This window comes from Canis aureus, chromosome 7 (genome assembly GCF_053574225.1).
Source record: "Canis aureus isolate CA01 chromosome 7, VMU_Caureus_v.1.0, whole genome shotgun sequence".
Lineage (NCBI taxonomy): Eukaryota > Metazoa > Chordata > Mammalia > Carnivora > Canidae > Canis > Canis aureus.
In genome coordinates this window covers 22,075,598-22,089,894 of record NC_135617.1, presented here as the reverse complement: position 1 = coordinate 22,089,894, position 14,297 = coordinate 22,075,598, and the positions used below count along the sequence as shown (strand labels likewise).

At 35.1% G+C, this 14,297-nt stretch overlaps 1 long non-coding RNA gene across 1 annotated transcript in view; it reads left to right on the top strand.

The window, feature by feature from the left end:
• LOC144316782 (uncharacterized) overlaps positions 1 to 14,088 on the top strand; it is a 94,158-nt gene extending 80,070 nt beyond the window's left edge. Inside the window, exon 5 of the long non-coding RNA XR_013382634.1 lies at positions 13,796 to 14,088. This is a non-coding gene — a long non-coding RNA (uncharacterized LOC144316782). The remainder of the gene's footprint in view (positions 1 to 13,795) is intronic.
• Positions 14,089 to 14,297: the final 209 nt, after the last annotated feature.

The window sequence follows — 14,297 nt, the reverse complement described above, 5'->3', positions numbered from 1 at the left end:
TAAACTTATATTTTAATTCCAAATTCATTCACAGACTTTTATCCTAAAGTAATATCTTTTTATGGTTGCAAATTTTTATGGATCACTTATCATTTGCCTGTGCGTCAAAAAAAAAAAAATGTGATCTGAAAATTGCTTTTATTAGCTTCCTGTGACTATTAACTCTAAGTTTTTTTTAACTCTTATTTGTATTATAACCATTATTAGTGATATATACTTGATCAAAGCAAAATAAATAAGAAATTTTGATAATAAAAGTAAAAAGTAAATTTATTGATAATGCATCTCTTAATGAAAACTATTGGGGCATGGTTTTATGGCACTTCTATTAAAGGAGCTGCAAAATTATTCCTTTGTTTGGCAATCTAGAGGTTTTTGCATCATAGTAAAATGCCAGTTGAGTGAGGGATACACCTTTTATTGAAAACAGGGAGAAATGTGATGTTAAAGAGGAAGTAAGGAAGGAGAACTTGAGGACTGGTCCTTTCTCAAGCAGCCCAGTTTTTGAAAAGAGAGCATATTAAATTTGAGAATCTGGAAATGGGTTTTCTTAAATTAGTTTTGAAGCACCCAATAGAAAATCTTTGGTATATGTGTGCCCGAGTTAAAGTCAAAACACTGATCTAGAAGATACTGGTATTATTCAGTAAATAACAATCTATAGGAGAAGTTTTAATTTATGAAATGTGTTGACTTTTAAATAATGCTAAATAAGTAATTAGGGAACACTTCCCTGTAGATGTTTTGAATAATAGAGTTAATGAATCAAAAGGGATTATTTCATATCAATACATTGATGGATTCCATGCAAAAATGTAACCATATTGTGTAGTGACATAATAATACTTTATTCTCTTGGGTAAGGACATTTTTAGATAACCTATAGTTATTTCTTGCTTGGCAATTTCCTTTGAAAAGATCATTCTGAGATATACTTAAATCTAATTAAATAATAAAGACCTCAGAGCTAGAGGAATTTAATAAATAAGATGCCTAGATTGTGGTTCAAGTTACATATATATGCAAATATTGCATATTAAATAACTTTTTCATTAGAATCTTTTAAATAAGTTGAAAGGAGTTTCTTCTATTTTCAACATTTTTCCTACCCTAAGCAACATGATATTATATGTATATTTATTATTTATTTCCACTAGCTATCACAAATAGGTGAACATGTCATTGCAATACCAGGTTGACTCTTAAGTCTGTGATTGTAAAAATTTAACAAAATATACTCACGTAATGTTACGCATATACTTTATTTATAAAACTTACATATTCCTATGACAGTAATTTAAAAGCTTTTCCAGTCATAGTTGAATGCTTTCTTGCATTATTACTGTTGCTACCTCATTCTCATTCCCTTCCCTACTTGCCCACTTAAGTCACCTCAGGTTTTTTGTTGTTATTTTTGTTCTTTTTTTTTTAATGCCAAGTCTTATGGTGAAATGTCTAGAATCTCCTAGTGCAATATTTTTACAAGGCATGTAGACTTCTCTCAATCTATTATGTATCTTCAGACCCTACCAGAACAACACTGGACCTGGGATTTAGCCTTTGAAAGTAAACGAGAAAGTCAAAGGCCAAAGGCATAAGAAAATTTCATTCCTCATTTTTTTTCTGTAGTTTTTCCTCTAAAGGGCCATCTTATAAGTATTGTGACTCTTGAATGCATTCATCTATAGGATAGAGCAGACCAACACTTTTGCTACAAACAATACATGTATCAAATTTAAAGGAGATACAAATCCCTGAGAATCTCAGGAGAGATAAGGTGTGAATGAAAAATTTCCCCACAATATTATCTTATCAGGAAATCCTGATGCACAAGAGTGAATCTGCAATCCCCACCCCTCTACAGTGCACAGTAGAGGTGGATCCCTAGCTAAAGCCAAGATCACCCCAGTAGCTTAGAATTGGTCCCTGTTCTCACAGTTGACAGGTAAGAGTTTAGTCAGAGTAGTAAGCATTCCCAAATTCACATTTTGGGGAGTGGGAAGGAGGTAAGGAAGGGCACATTTTAAAAATCTCCAGTTGAAGTCCATAAAAAAATATATTTAGTTATAGTATTTCATGTGATTGTCTTCACAAATACTAATGCTATGGCCCCATATTAGTTTATTAGACATTAAGAATGCTTTTGCATGATAGTCTAGTAATTTTTCCTCTATTTTAAATAATTTTTTTCCTAAGAAATATTATATACAAAAAAAGAAATATTATATACATTTTAAAGAGTGGATTTTAAGATTAATTGTAGCGAGAAAATTTATATATTGGTTACTACCTATACATGTACGTATGTATGTATGTGTAATTATGCACATATACATGTATACACATGTATACACACTACATTCATAAATTTAAATTGAAGATGATTTATGAACAGAATGAGGGACATTTGTATTCTCTTAGCAGTGGTACTCAGGCTTCTAATTTGACACTTACTTTCTTTTATACTTTATAGACAACATTTTGCATCTCTGTGTTATTGAGAGCTCTGCCTCTGCCATTAATCACATGATGACTTGGAATCACAGAAAGGATATTCATAAATAATTAAGTTGTAGAAAATTGCTGATTAAGATACAGTCATGCTTCAATTTGTCTGAGAAGAGAGGAGAGTATATAATCTTAATGGGTGGGAGGGGAGACTTCTAGAAAGAACATCAGTGGGAAGGGGTGGCATTGATTGCTGATTGTCCAGTCAAATCTCTCTCTTGTTTCTTCCTGGACATTTAGCTGCCTAGACTCCTTTAAGGCAAATTGTGGTCACTGAAGGTGAGGGAAAGTGAGCTGTGACTTTCGGGTCACTTGCCTAAAAGGAAATCTTTTTCCTTGAACTTTTTCTATTTTCTTTTCTCTTGATTTAGAACAGGGAGGTGCTCACATCCAGCTTCAGCTATGCAAGATGAGGATAGGCCCATAGGGATGCTGGGGCCACAAGGTTAAAGGAACTTGTGTTCCTGAATGATTTTATGGCCTGAAATTCCTACAGATATTCAAGTAAGAGAAAAATATATAATAATAATAATAATAATTATTATTATTATTATTTAAAGTAAGACAACTGGTTTTTTTTTGGGGGGGGTTTGTTGGTGTCATTACATTATTTCTATAAAGGGGTTCTGGATGAATCTGTAGTGGAGAATAAAGTCTCAGGTAATGTGACTCAATGTGGCAGATATACCAAAAAGTGGGATATTTCAGAAAGAATATAGATTTAGGAAAAGATAAATAAAAATAGCCCATTAAAGGGTGAAAATTTTTAGAGAAATGTTGAGAGATAGAAGAGTTTGTGGGGATCTTATAAGCAACTTTGTGCCCAAAGTGGAACAAATTAATTTGAGGCCCTAGAGCAGTGCTCCTCAAACTTGAGTGTGTGTCAGTATCATAGGGAGGCTCTGTGAAGACACAGATGGTTGGACCCTAGCTCCAGAGTCTCTGGTTCCATAGGTCTAGGTAGAACCTGAGAATTTGCATTATTAACAAGATCTCTGGTGATGCTGATGCTGTTGGTTGGTTGCGCCACGCCACACTTTCAGAATCATTGCTAGAAAGTCTAAGGAGACCCGGGACGTTGTCCAACTTGACTTGTAGGTAGTTTTTCAGAGAATAATTGACCTACCACTTAATTAACAAAGGAATTGGCAATCAGACTGGGAAGACTACTCTGATCATGCATTGGATGCTATACATGGGGATGAAAGGAGGTTCATGAGTCTGTGAAAGCCAAGTCTTCAGTAACCTATGCCAAAATGAATTGAAATATGTGAGAGACGATGCATCTGTTATCTATTAATTCTGTTTAGAATTTGACCTTAAATATCCTTTGTATTTATAATAAAAGACTCTTCTTTTCACATAAATGCTAAACAAATGGATGAGCATTCTTAGAGTAAAATCTGTAAAAGAAAAGGGAAATGCCTCTCCATATGGGTCTTTGGAGGAGAAATGACTCTACAAAATTAATTTAAGAACAAAAGGTCTGGAGAGATTGAAGCAGGATGCCTTTTTACCTTTTTAGTTCATGACATTTATGAACTTTATTATCTATCAAATATAGATTATTTAGGACCTTCTCATAACTAAAAACTGAAAATCATTACTCATGCAGATTCTGAGCTACTCACTTGTTTCATGGGCTGTTTCTGCCAACAAGTCTTAAATTCATATTTCAGCATTCAAAAGATGCCTTTCACTATGCCTTCTTGCTCTAATAATCACATTGCACATGTTGGTCCCTAGAGTATGACATTGCTGCTCTTTGCTACTGTAACAATATTTTTTTAAAGATTATAATAGTAATAATAATAATAATAAATAACCTTTTTTAATGATTCCTGAACATATACCCATGTGGAATATTGGAGGTACTTATTTATAAAATGCTTTCCAAATTCTATTAATTAATTAAAATTCATTAGTACTATAATTCAATGTAAAAAGTAAAAGTTATAATGATGACAGGGACATTTTGATGCCATTAGCTAGTTGCTGTTTTCCTTTATTAGCTTGTGTAGAATATGCTCTTAGACTCAGGCTCAGGAATGTCTAAACTTGCTATAACTCATCTAGGGATTGCTGCCATAAATGCCTTACTTTTTTTGGCAAACATGAAAACTCCAAACATTTTTTTGCACTTATCTTCCATTTAAATTACCCGAAAACTTCTTGCTATGTAAATATTGTCCACTACCCCTGATAGACTGCTCAGAACTGAAAATTAGGCATCATGTATGTTGCATTCATCATGGTATCCCCAGTGCCTTATACCGTACCTAACTCATAGGAGGTCAAACATTTACTGAATGGAAGAAGAATAATTGAATAAAGGTGCTATGAATTGACTAATCTTATGCTATTTACTTAGGCACATACATATTTTTGAGTGTGATTTATGTATGTGTATAAACATACACACATGCTTTCTTGGATAGTACTATTTCATCCTATGAATCTTGCAGTGTTTTTTTTTTGTTTTTTTTTTTAAGGATTTTTATTTATTTGTTTTGTGTGTGTGAGAGAGAGAGAGAATGTGCGAGCATGAGTTGGGGGAGGGGCAGAGAGACAGGGAGAAGCAGACTTCCACTGAGCAGGGAGCCTGGTACGGGGCTCCATTCCAGGACACTGGGATCATGACCTGAGCTGAAGGCAGATGCTTAGCCAACTGAGCCATCCAGGCACCCTAAATGTTACTGTGTTTTAATTGAAATTAGGTATTTCCTTTCCTATTAACATATATACAAGAATCATGATAGTCTTTTAACAGTTCATACCTTCTCTGATGATTTGCCATTGCTAAGTCGTGTTACTTCTTTATATTCAGTGATATATTTAAAAGTTTATATAACCATTAGCTCTTTTAGACACATACACTTGGGATACTTTCTTTTATTTGCAGTGTTTTGCCCCTGCTGAAAGGTTTTTCTGTTTTTCTGTTTTTCTGTTGGTTTTTGTCCTTGGATGGAACTATTTGGAATATGTCCTTTTGCTTTTTAGTTTTGGTTAAGCAAGAATCTATTCTTTTGTAGTTATTTTCCCCCTTTTTTATTATTTTTTGGTTATAACAATGTTTCAGAAGCTTCTGTTCTTTTTCAAAAACCATTTGATCATGAGGGAATTGGAATGTTACATTTCAAAAAATTGAACACCTCATCCTGAGAAATGAAAAGCTTTGAAATGGAGGTATCCGATGTCCTTGCATTTAGACCAGAGCTCAGTCTGGACTGACATGAAAGCTGAGACATCAAAAGTATACAATTTAGCTGAGTTTTCTCAACCTCATCTTTAAGACACCTAAAATGCAAGCTTTGCTCATCTGCCTCTTTTCAGGTCCAATATCTTGTTCAGTTTCTGAAACATAAGGATCAAGGTTGTATGGGAAATTATCAGTTAATTGAGCCATGGTTATTTTAAGATTGGAGGGACAGAGACATAGTAATAAAAATCAGAATACTTTGAATATTTTCAGCTAATTTCCATCTTCAATTAATTTAATTAATCTATATTCCATATACTTTTTTCTCTGAATTATCACATAATCAGTATTTAATATTTTTTTACCCAACATATACCAGACAGTCTCATGGCCTTCTCTTATAGTGTCTAAGGAGCTATTTACGCATCCAACCATTATTACTTTAATTGATAGCAGAAAGTGTATAAAGTTTTATTCAAAAAGTCTAATATACAATGTTTTTACAACTGAGATATTTTTCTTTTGTTTTTGTTATAAGGGTTTTCTAGTATCTACACATGGCTGTATGATCTTCTTTAAAAGTTTTTTTTTCATTATGTAAGTGATATGCATTCATTGTAAAAATGTGCATGGTAAACAATATTAATATATTTCAACAAAAATATATTTACATCAATAATCATGTTTTGGGGATGCCTGGGTGGCTCAGTGGTTAAGTGTCTACCTTCAGCTCAGGGCATGATCCTGGAGTTCCGGGATCAAGTCCCACAGCAGGCACCCTGAATGGAGCCTGCTTCTCCCTCTGCCTATGTCTCTCTCTCTCTCTCTCTCTCTCTCTCTATGTCTCTCATGAATAAATAAATAAAATCTTAAAAAAAAAATCATGTAAAAAAAAAAAATCATGTTTGTTTTTTTCTCTTTTCCAATCAGAATGGTCACCTTCATGGGTTTTTAAAATCACCTTTTCAGATTTTACCTGTGAATCTTTCTTGATTCTTTTCTGAATATCAGAAATGCTTATTTTTTTTCCCATCACACTAAAGTTAAATCATGCCTGGAAATGACACTTAAGTCCCTGCTTTTATGGGGAGCATCTTTAACCAACCACTTCTTTTGATTTCAAATTGAACATATTATTTATACCACACTTTCTCCACGTTTTAAACAGCAGATATTTTAAAGCAATTACTATCTTCCAAAATTATAAACACTCTCAGGTGATTCCTGTGACTTGCAAGCAAAATAGATACACATAAAACTGCAAAAGCATAGGGTTTATAAAAAATAAGGCCTTTGAATCACATAAAAAATAAAGCATTAGAATCACACAAATGAATTACTTTTGGTGACCTAGAGGTAGAGAATAATACAGATTGATACACTTCAGTAATATTCATTGTATTTGGTGAGTAATTTTGGTGTAATGAGGTGGACTCCAAGCAGAGTGACGATTTTACTGATATGTAAGTGGCAGATATTGTAATTTAGGGTTGCAGGAATACACAAGGGAGTAAAAGCTTTGTGTAGGGTAAGGAGGAGGTACATATGTATATTGATTGTTCCTTAGCTCACTATAGCTTTCCACCCAACCATCAGGCTACACAGAAACAGGAGAAGCTTCCTAGACCTTAGCAGAGAGAGGCTCAGGGATGAGGGCTTAACAGAGCTACCCAAGGCTGTTCAGTGCTGGGAGGTGCTGTTGTTCTGGCATGAACAGCTGAAGTAAAGAAACTTCACTGAAGACTCAGTCCGGTTGGGACTTCAAGAGGGCCAAACCTCAGGGGCAAGGATCATTCCTACAGTAAGAAAAGCCATATAGCCTAAGAGGAAGAACCGAACTGAGCTAAAACTTTCCCAAACAATAAGACCAAATCATCTGGGGACCCAGGCTTCTTCCATCCTGTGTCCATTTTGTCTTTAACACTTGGCTTTCAAGGTCTTCACGTTTGTTTGGATTAAGCAGCTGGAAGAAGAAAAATATGAGGATTACACAAGGGAGATCTTTAAGGAATTATGAAATAAATCCACATTATTTGTATTCATATCGTATTACCTAGAACTCAGGCTCATGTTCATGCAAAACACCAAGAGAAACTGGGAAGGGTGATCTGACTATGAGCCAGTAAGAAATGGATTTAAGTTTAGTATGGAATTAGACAATCTCTGAGACAACGACTATGCATATTGAAGAGTGGAGCACCCGTTGGCAGTTGGGAAAGAGAGAGAGAGAGAGAGAGAGGCTGGAAGGTGTCCATGGCTATGAAAATGAAATTGACTCTGGATGATCCATCTGACCTCATTCTAAGAGCAAGCACATCCCGCTCAAGCAGAGCTGCTCACCTCTTTCCCTATCACCCTCAGAAAAAGTTACTTCCAAAATTGTATGAAATTCTATTAAGTGATCTCTGGGCGCCGATTTGCTGGCTCCATAAAGTTCATTTGCTCTGAGCCAACATATCAGCTGCTTTGACTTAAGTTTGCCATAGGTACAGATAGATGGAGCTAGAAGTACCTTTGTAGGCCTTCAGTCCCTGCTATAAACAGGAATAGGCCCCACATCTAGAACATTGCCTTTTCTGTAACTACAAGTATGTGCCTAAAGCCCTTACCCATCCAAACACACAATCATTTCTATACAGTTACTCTAGGTACTTAGTGGTCAGATACTTATGGTCAGTTGAGAATGTAGGCTGTTAACTTACGTAAATGATTCAAAATAAATAATGTGCACATCTATGGCAGGTGAATGCAAAGACAACTATTCCAGAAGGCATCCGTGCACAATGGGCTCCTTTGACAGTATCAGTTAAGTTCGTTGCCAAAGAATCTGACACACCTTCTCTCTCTGCTGTACTCTTCCTGGCACAGGAGCGAGGTAGGGGGACGGTAAGCAAGGGGAATAAAGAATGAAAAATGATCAAGCAGGTGGAAATTAAAACAGTAGAGCAGGCAGGTACAGGGTGCGAACGGCCATTCCAGGTAAACTCAGGAAAATCCTCCTTTGTCTTTTGTTGATGGCAATGATCCCATTTGTGTGGAACACTGGAGTTCATTTAGATTAAGTGTCCTCCAGCTTGGTTCCTAAGCTCTTGAAGATCCTCAGAGCAGAGAACTGAATGATGCCAGGGAGCTTATCCTGAGCTTTGAAGAGATTATCCACCAAGTTCGCTGGCAGGCCTGCAGAAGGTGACCTGCCTGTTATCTCAGAACACTCCACACCGCGGAGATCATCAACACCATTATGGCCCTTACCGCCTGTAAATGCCTTTAAGCAGCTTTAGATAGAAGATATATGGCATGGGCCCGGAGCAGAAAATTTCATCACCACAATTTCTCTGCTGGGCCCTTGTTTAGAAACATTGCTCACATCTTTTGGTTTGACAGGAAAACAGCAGCTGTTTTCTGCTCATGCGGCCATCTGTTCTTTATTGCTTATATTATTAACATTTACAAGGGCTAATTGGTATTTTGAAGTGACTAAGATGATTGATCAAGAAATACCCAACTATGTTTATCATAATGCCTGTTCTAAAACCGCCAAAGGTAGCAGCAGTTACTTAATATCATCTCAACTTAAACTATTACATCGTATGCCTAACCAAATTCTCTCAGTTTTAATAATCAGGGAGTAACATGAAAATACTGACTTTTTTTGTGTGTTTTTTTTTTAAAGTTAAATATACTTATCCAAATCATATCAACACCTGTATATCTGCACCATGTTGTTTGCTTACTAGTTTGCTCCCCTGTTATGATTTAAATTCTGGAGCTTAAGAGCCCTGCTTACTTCTCTCTCTTTCTAGAGTAACCACCAATTGTGGCATTTAGTAGTTTTTCAGGAAATGTTTGGTGAAGACTTTCAAATAAGACATGACAGAAACCACATTTTTCATGGCTAATCCTTTTCTGGCACTTACAACATAAGTAAAGTGCTTATCACAGACTGTATCATTCAATCTTTATAATAACCCTTCTAGGTAGGAGCAGCTATTTTGTTTCTATATACTCCAGTTTATGCTTGGACCAAAGACGTATCTCAATAAATATTTGTTGAATAAACTTTCATAAGAATCCTCTAATGTGGGGCAGCCTGGGTGGCTCAGCGGTTTCACACCGCCTTCAGCCCAGGGTGTGATCCTGGAGTCCTAGGATCAATTCCCACGTCGGGCTCCCTGCATGGAGCCTGCTTCTCCCTCTGCCTGTGTCTCTGCTTCTCTCTCTCTGTGTCTCTCATGAATAAATAAATAACATCTTTTTTTAAAAAAAAAGAATCCTCTAATATAAAGCACTATGAACATACCCATTCCACTAAGATCACATTGGGCATAGGAAAAATAATTTGTTTGGGGCACCTGAACAGCTCAGTCAGTTAAGCATCTGCCTTCACTGCAGGTTGTGATCTTAAGATCCTGGGATGCAGCCCCCCATTGGACTCCCTGCTCAGTGGGGTGCCTGCTTCTCCCTTTCCCTCTGCTGCTTGCCCTGCTTGTTCTCTCTCTCTCTGTCAAATAAATACATAAAATATTTAAAAAAAGAAAAAGAAAAAGAATTTGTTCAGGATCTGATGCTCCTAAATAGTAGATTCAAGATTTGGACCAAAGTTTATCTGATTACATAGCCCATATGCTTTACTACTTTGATGTGCTGCACCTCGTAGATGGGAAAAAAATACTAGATTTGGAGAGAAAGAAAGACAGAAATGTTAGGGCAAAACAATAATTTTTCTAAAGCATTTATAATCTATATTATAAGAGAATAATGGAATTCATAATCAAGTAAAAAGTAAACAAAGGGTGGTCAGTTGGCAGTGAAATGCATCATAATTACACTCTAGGATATAAGGGAGAACTAATGGAGAAGAAGGTATTAAATTGAACCTTGACTAGAATCAGAGATGTGTAGATATAGGGATAGCCATGCTCAGCTTTGGGTTCACATAGGAAATGTCACAGATGCACAGATTTTTCCTGGTATGATCAGAATAGAGAGAGAGCAGTGAGAGTGGACCTGATGGGAGAATGAAGAAGTTAGCATCAGGTGGATCCACAGAACTGAGGAAATGCCTCAGTTTCTAAGCTAAAAACTTGTTCATTCTATAAACAATTAAAAGATTTTGCAAAGAAAAGAGCAAAAGACATCTGATCTCTGATTTACTAATTCTGTGCGGGCTACCTTGGAGGAAAAGAATTGAGAAGTAGAGTCCATTAAGGAACCACTGCAAAGTGTAAGTAAGAAATGACAAAGATTCAACTAAATGAATAGCTTGAGGATGGAAGTAATGGGATAGTAGAAGCTCTACTGCAGATTATGCGTCAATAGGATTTTAGCAGCAGATGAGTATGGTGCTCAGGGTGAGGAAGTGGGAGGAGAGGAAGAAGTCAGAATGAATTCTGCAGTGTGTTGTGTACTATAAAGCCTTGAGCTATTTCACCAGAATTGATTTAGGACATAATTTCTCATCAGAGGACCATATTGCAACCATAGTAACAATATTTATTTATTATGAAATGCATTTATATTATTATACCTGATTCCAAAGGTTATACGATAACCCATACTAATAAGAATAGGCTTTGTGTTTTCAAAAAGTAAGACAATTATTATTTTCTTGTCAGAAAGGGCAGGCTCAATTTATGTATCTCTTTCTTTTTAAGGAAATTGCATTTTCTTTTTGCTTCTTTACTAATACCAGTTGCCTGATAGCTAGCAAATAAAAATCTGGCATTCCGTAATCTGAAAACTATCAATATCCAATGGATAGACTGGGGAAACAATGCAGTTGTAAAGGAGGTGAAAGTCAGTTGTTTCTGGTCAGATAATAAAAAAAGGAATCAAAGGAGAGATACAAGTGTGCTCTGGCATAATGTTTATGAAACTCAGGGTTATGTAATTTTCATAAGTTTTCAATTGTCCACAGTCTTTCTCTAGGTAGCCCACGAGGAGTGGAAAGCATAGCTTAAAAATTACCCTTCCTAAGGAAAAATAGGATGTAGCCCTAAATTCCTTGATTCCTCTGTTTTAATTTTAAACTAAATTTATGCACTTTAAACTAAATAGTGTGCTAATTATTTACTCATTTGAGCAGAATTTATAAGACAAGTGATTTCTTTTCCTAAAATAAAACTATTTATTCTGATTTTAATAGGTCAACATATTTTAGGTTATCTTCTGCTGAATAAAAACTATTGTCTCTTTCTTTTTTAAAAAAATTAATTTAATTTATTTTTATTTTTTTAAAGATTTTATATATCCATTCATAAGAAACACAGAGAGGAGAGAGAGAGAATGGCAGAGACACAGGCAAAAGGAGAAGCAGGCTCCATGCAGGGAGCCCTATGCGGACCCCATCCCCAGTCTCTAGGATCACGCCCTGGGCTGAAGGTGGCACTAAACCGCTGAGCCACCTGAGCTGCCCTATTGTCTGTTTCTTATTTTGACATTGCAGTTTTAATTTTTATTGTTATTATTATACTATATGTTATGCCCTTTCATCATATGCATATGTATACATACAAATATAATGTAGAACATATATAACACAACACTTACACATATAACTATACATACATATATAAAATATAATGTGCATGTAGTATATATACACACTCAATGAAATTCATGATTAGAATACTACATCCCAGAAATTTGGCCTAATAGTGGAGGCTCAACCATAGTTTCTTTTCAGATCACTTAAAGCACTTAAGTGAATTTGGGTGAAGAATGATACAAAATTTATGCTTTTATTAATTTTATCTGGCTGTGGCTTATACTCCGATTCCTATTTTTAAATGTGTATATCTTTAAAACAATATATTTATGTGAAGAGTGGGAAAATTTTTTCCCCAAATTAAAAAAGTACCAAATAAATCTCCACTTCAATCTTAACATGGTTTATTTTGTGCATTTGTTAAAATTTTATCAACCTAGTATATTAACTGCTTGTTTGTTGGTGTCAAAGAGTTATTATACTTACGATAATATCTATAAACTTCCAACCCCAGAACGTAGACTAGTGTGAAAATTGCACTAGAATTAGGATACAAAGTCAACTTAGGAGCTGTCAAAAGTCATATATGGAATATTATCTCACAACAAAGGGATGAGATTCTTTATTGTTTCTGTGAAGCCAATGTACATGTGTGCTCACACAAAAACATTCATTTCTTCATCTTTCCCACACAAAGAAGAATAGTTCATTGGGAGTTGACTACTCACTGGAGAAGAGTTATTTGTTGAAAGTTTTGAGAGTTTTACCTATGAGAAGAATTTATGTAAAGATACATTCACAGTTCTAAGGTTGGTTTTTTTTGAGTATTGTGTTTACTACACTTTGCAAACAAATTTTTTTTAAAGATATAAAAGTAGCTCAAAAGTTAGGGATAATAATTTGTGTGCATTTTTTGCATAAATATTATAATAGTAACCATTATGTACCTCTGGTCATTTCACATAGGATTGAGGGAGTGAAATAAGGGGAATACAACAGTAATATTTTAGTCCTTGGACTTATTTGAAAAGCATTCTTCAGAACCCATATTTTTATTCTAATCATTTACACAGGGTTATGAATTTTTTATTTGCTGAAAATATATGTTCCAAGGGTAGCATTTAAATGGAGACAGTATGAAAACAGAAAATATATCAGTAACTCTAAATTGAGGATGCTTTATGATGTAAAATGTAGAGATGAGATTGCTCATGTTCAGTTAAGCAAAGACAATGAGTGTAATCAGCAACATGTGCTGTGCTGAGCTACCTCTCAAAATAAACTAGAAGCATTTTTTCCATGTGTAATTACTGCTGATAATTAAGTTACATTCAAAGATTCTTCCTGAATTTTATATGGTTTTCAGTAAATAGTAGCCATTCTAAAATTTAAATAAAATTATATGTAATTGAGTTTTTCTTAGATATTAGAGCAAAAAATATGTTGAATTTTAATTTCCAAAAGCTGAGGATTAGATCTGGAAAATCTACTCACTCCGTATTTATAACTAATTGTAATAGTTGAAATGAAAGATAAAATGGAACTGGAAGCCATCCTTACTATATATTTTTTTAAATATTTTATCTCTTTATTCATGACAGACACAGAGAGAAGGGCAGAGACATAGGCAGAAGGAGAAGCAGGCTCCCCACCAGGAACCTGATGCTGGACTTGATCCCAGGACTCTGGGATCACACCCTGAGCTGAAGGCAGATGTTGGACCACTGAGCCACCCAGGCCTCCCAGAAGCCATCCTTAATATAAACAAATATAAGAAACAGAAAAAAAACAAAATCCCATTTAACGAGTGGAAAAAGTTAACTAAGTGGCTGCCCAGCAAGAATTGTTTCTTTGCTCTCTTGTCCTCCTTATTTTTGTAGGAAAAGCTTTTATTAAGCACACACAGAAATAGAAATATTAAAACTCTTTTTACATTTCTCATCTGCAGTGTATTTTGACTTTTTTTTTTCCTTGTCATGATGAGAGAACATCCAGTGGAGTAGAAAGATCAACAGATCTGAGAATAGAATTTCTGAGTTTGGATAATGGCTTTGTTCCTTGAAAGTTGTATATTCCTGAAAAAGACATTAATTATTGGATCTC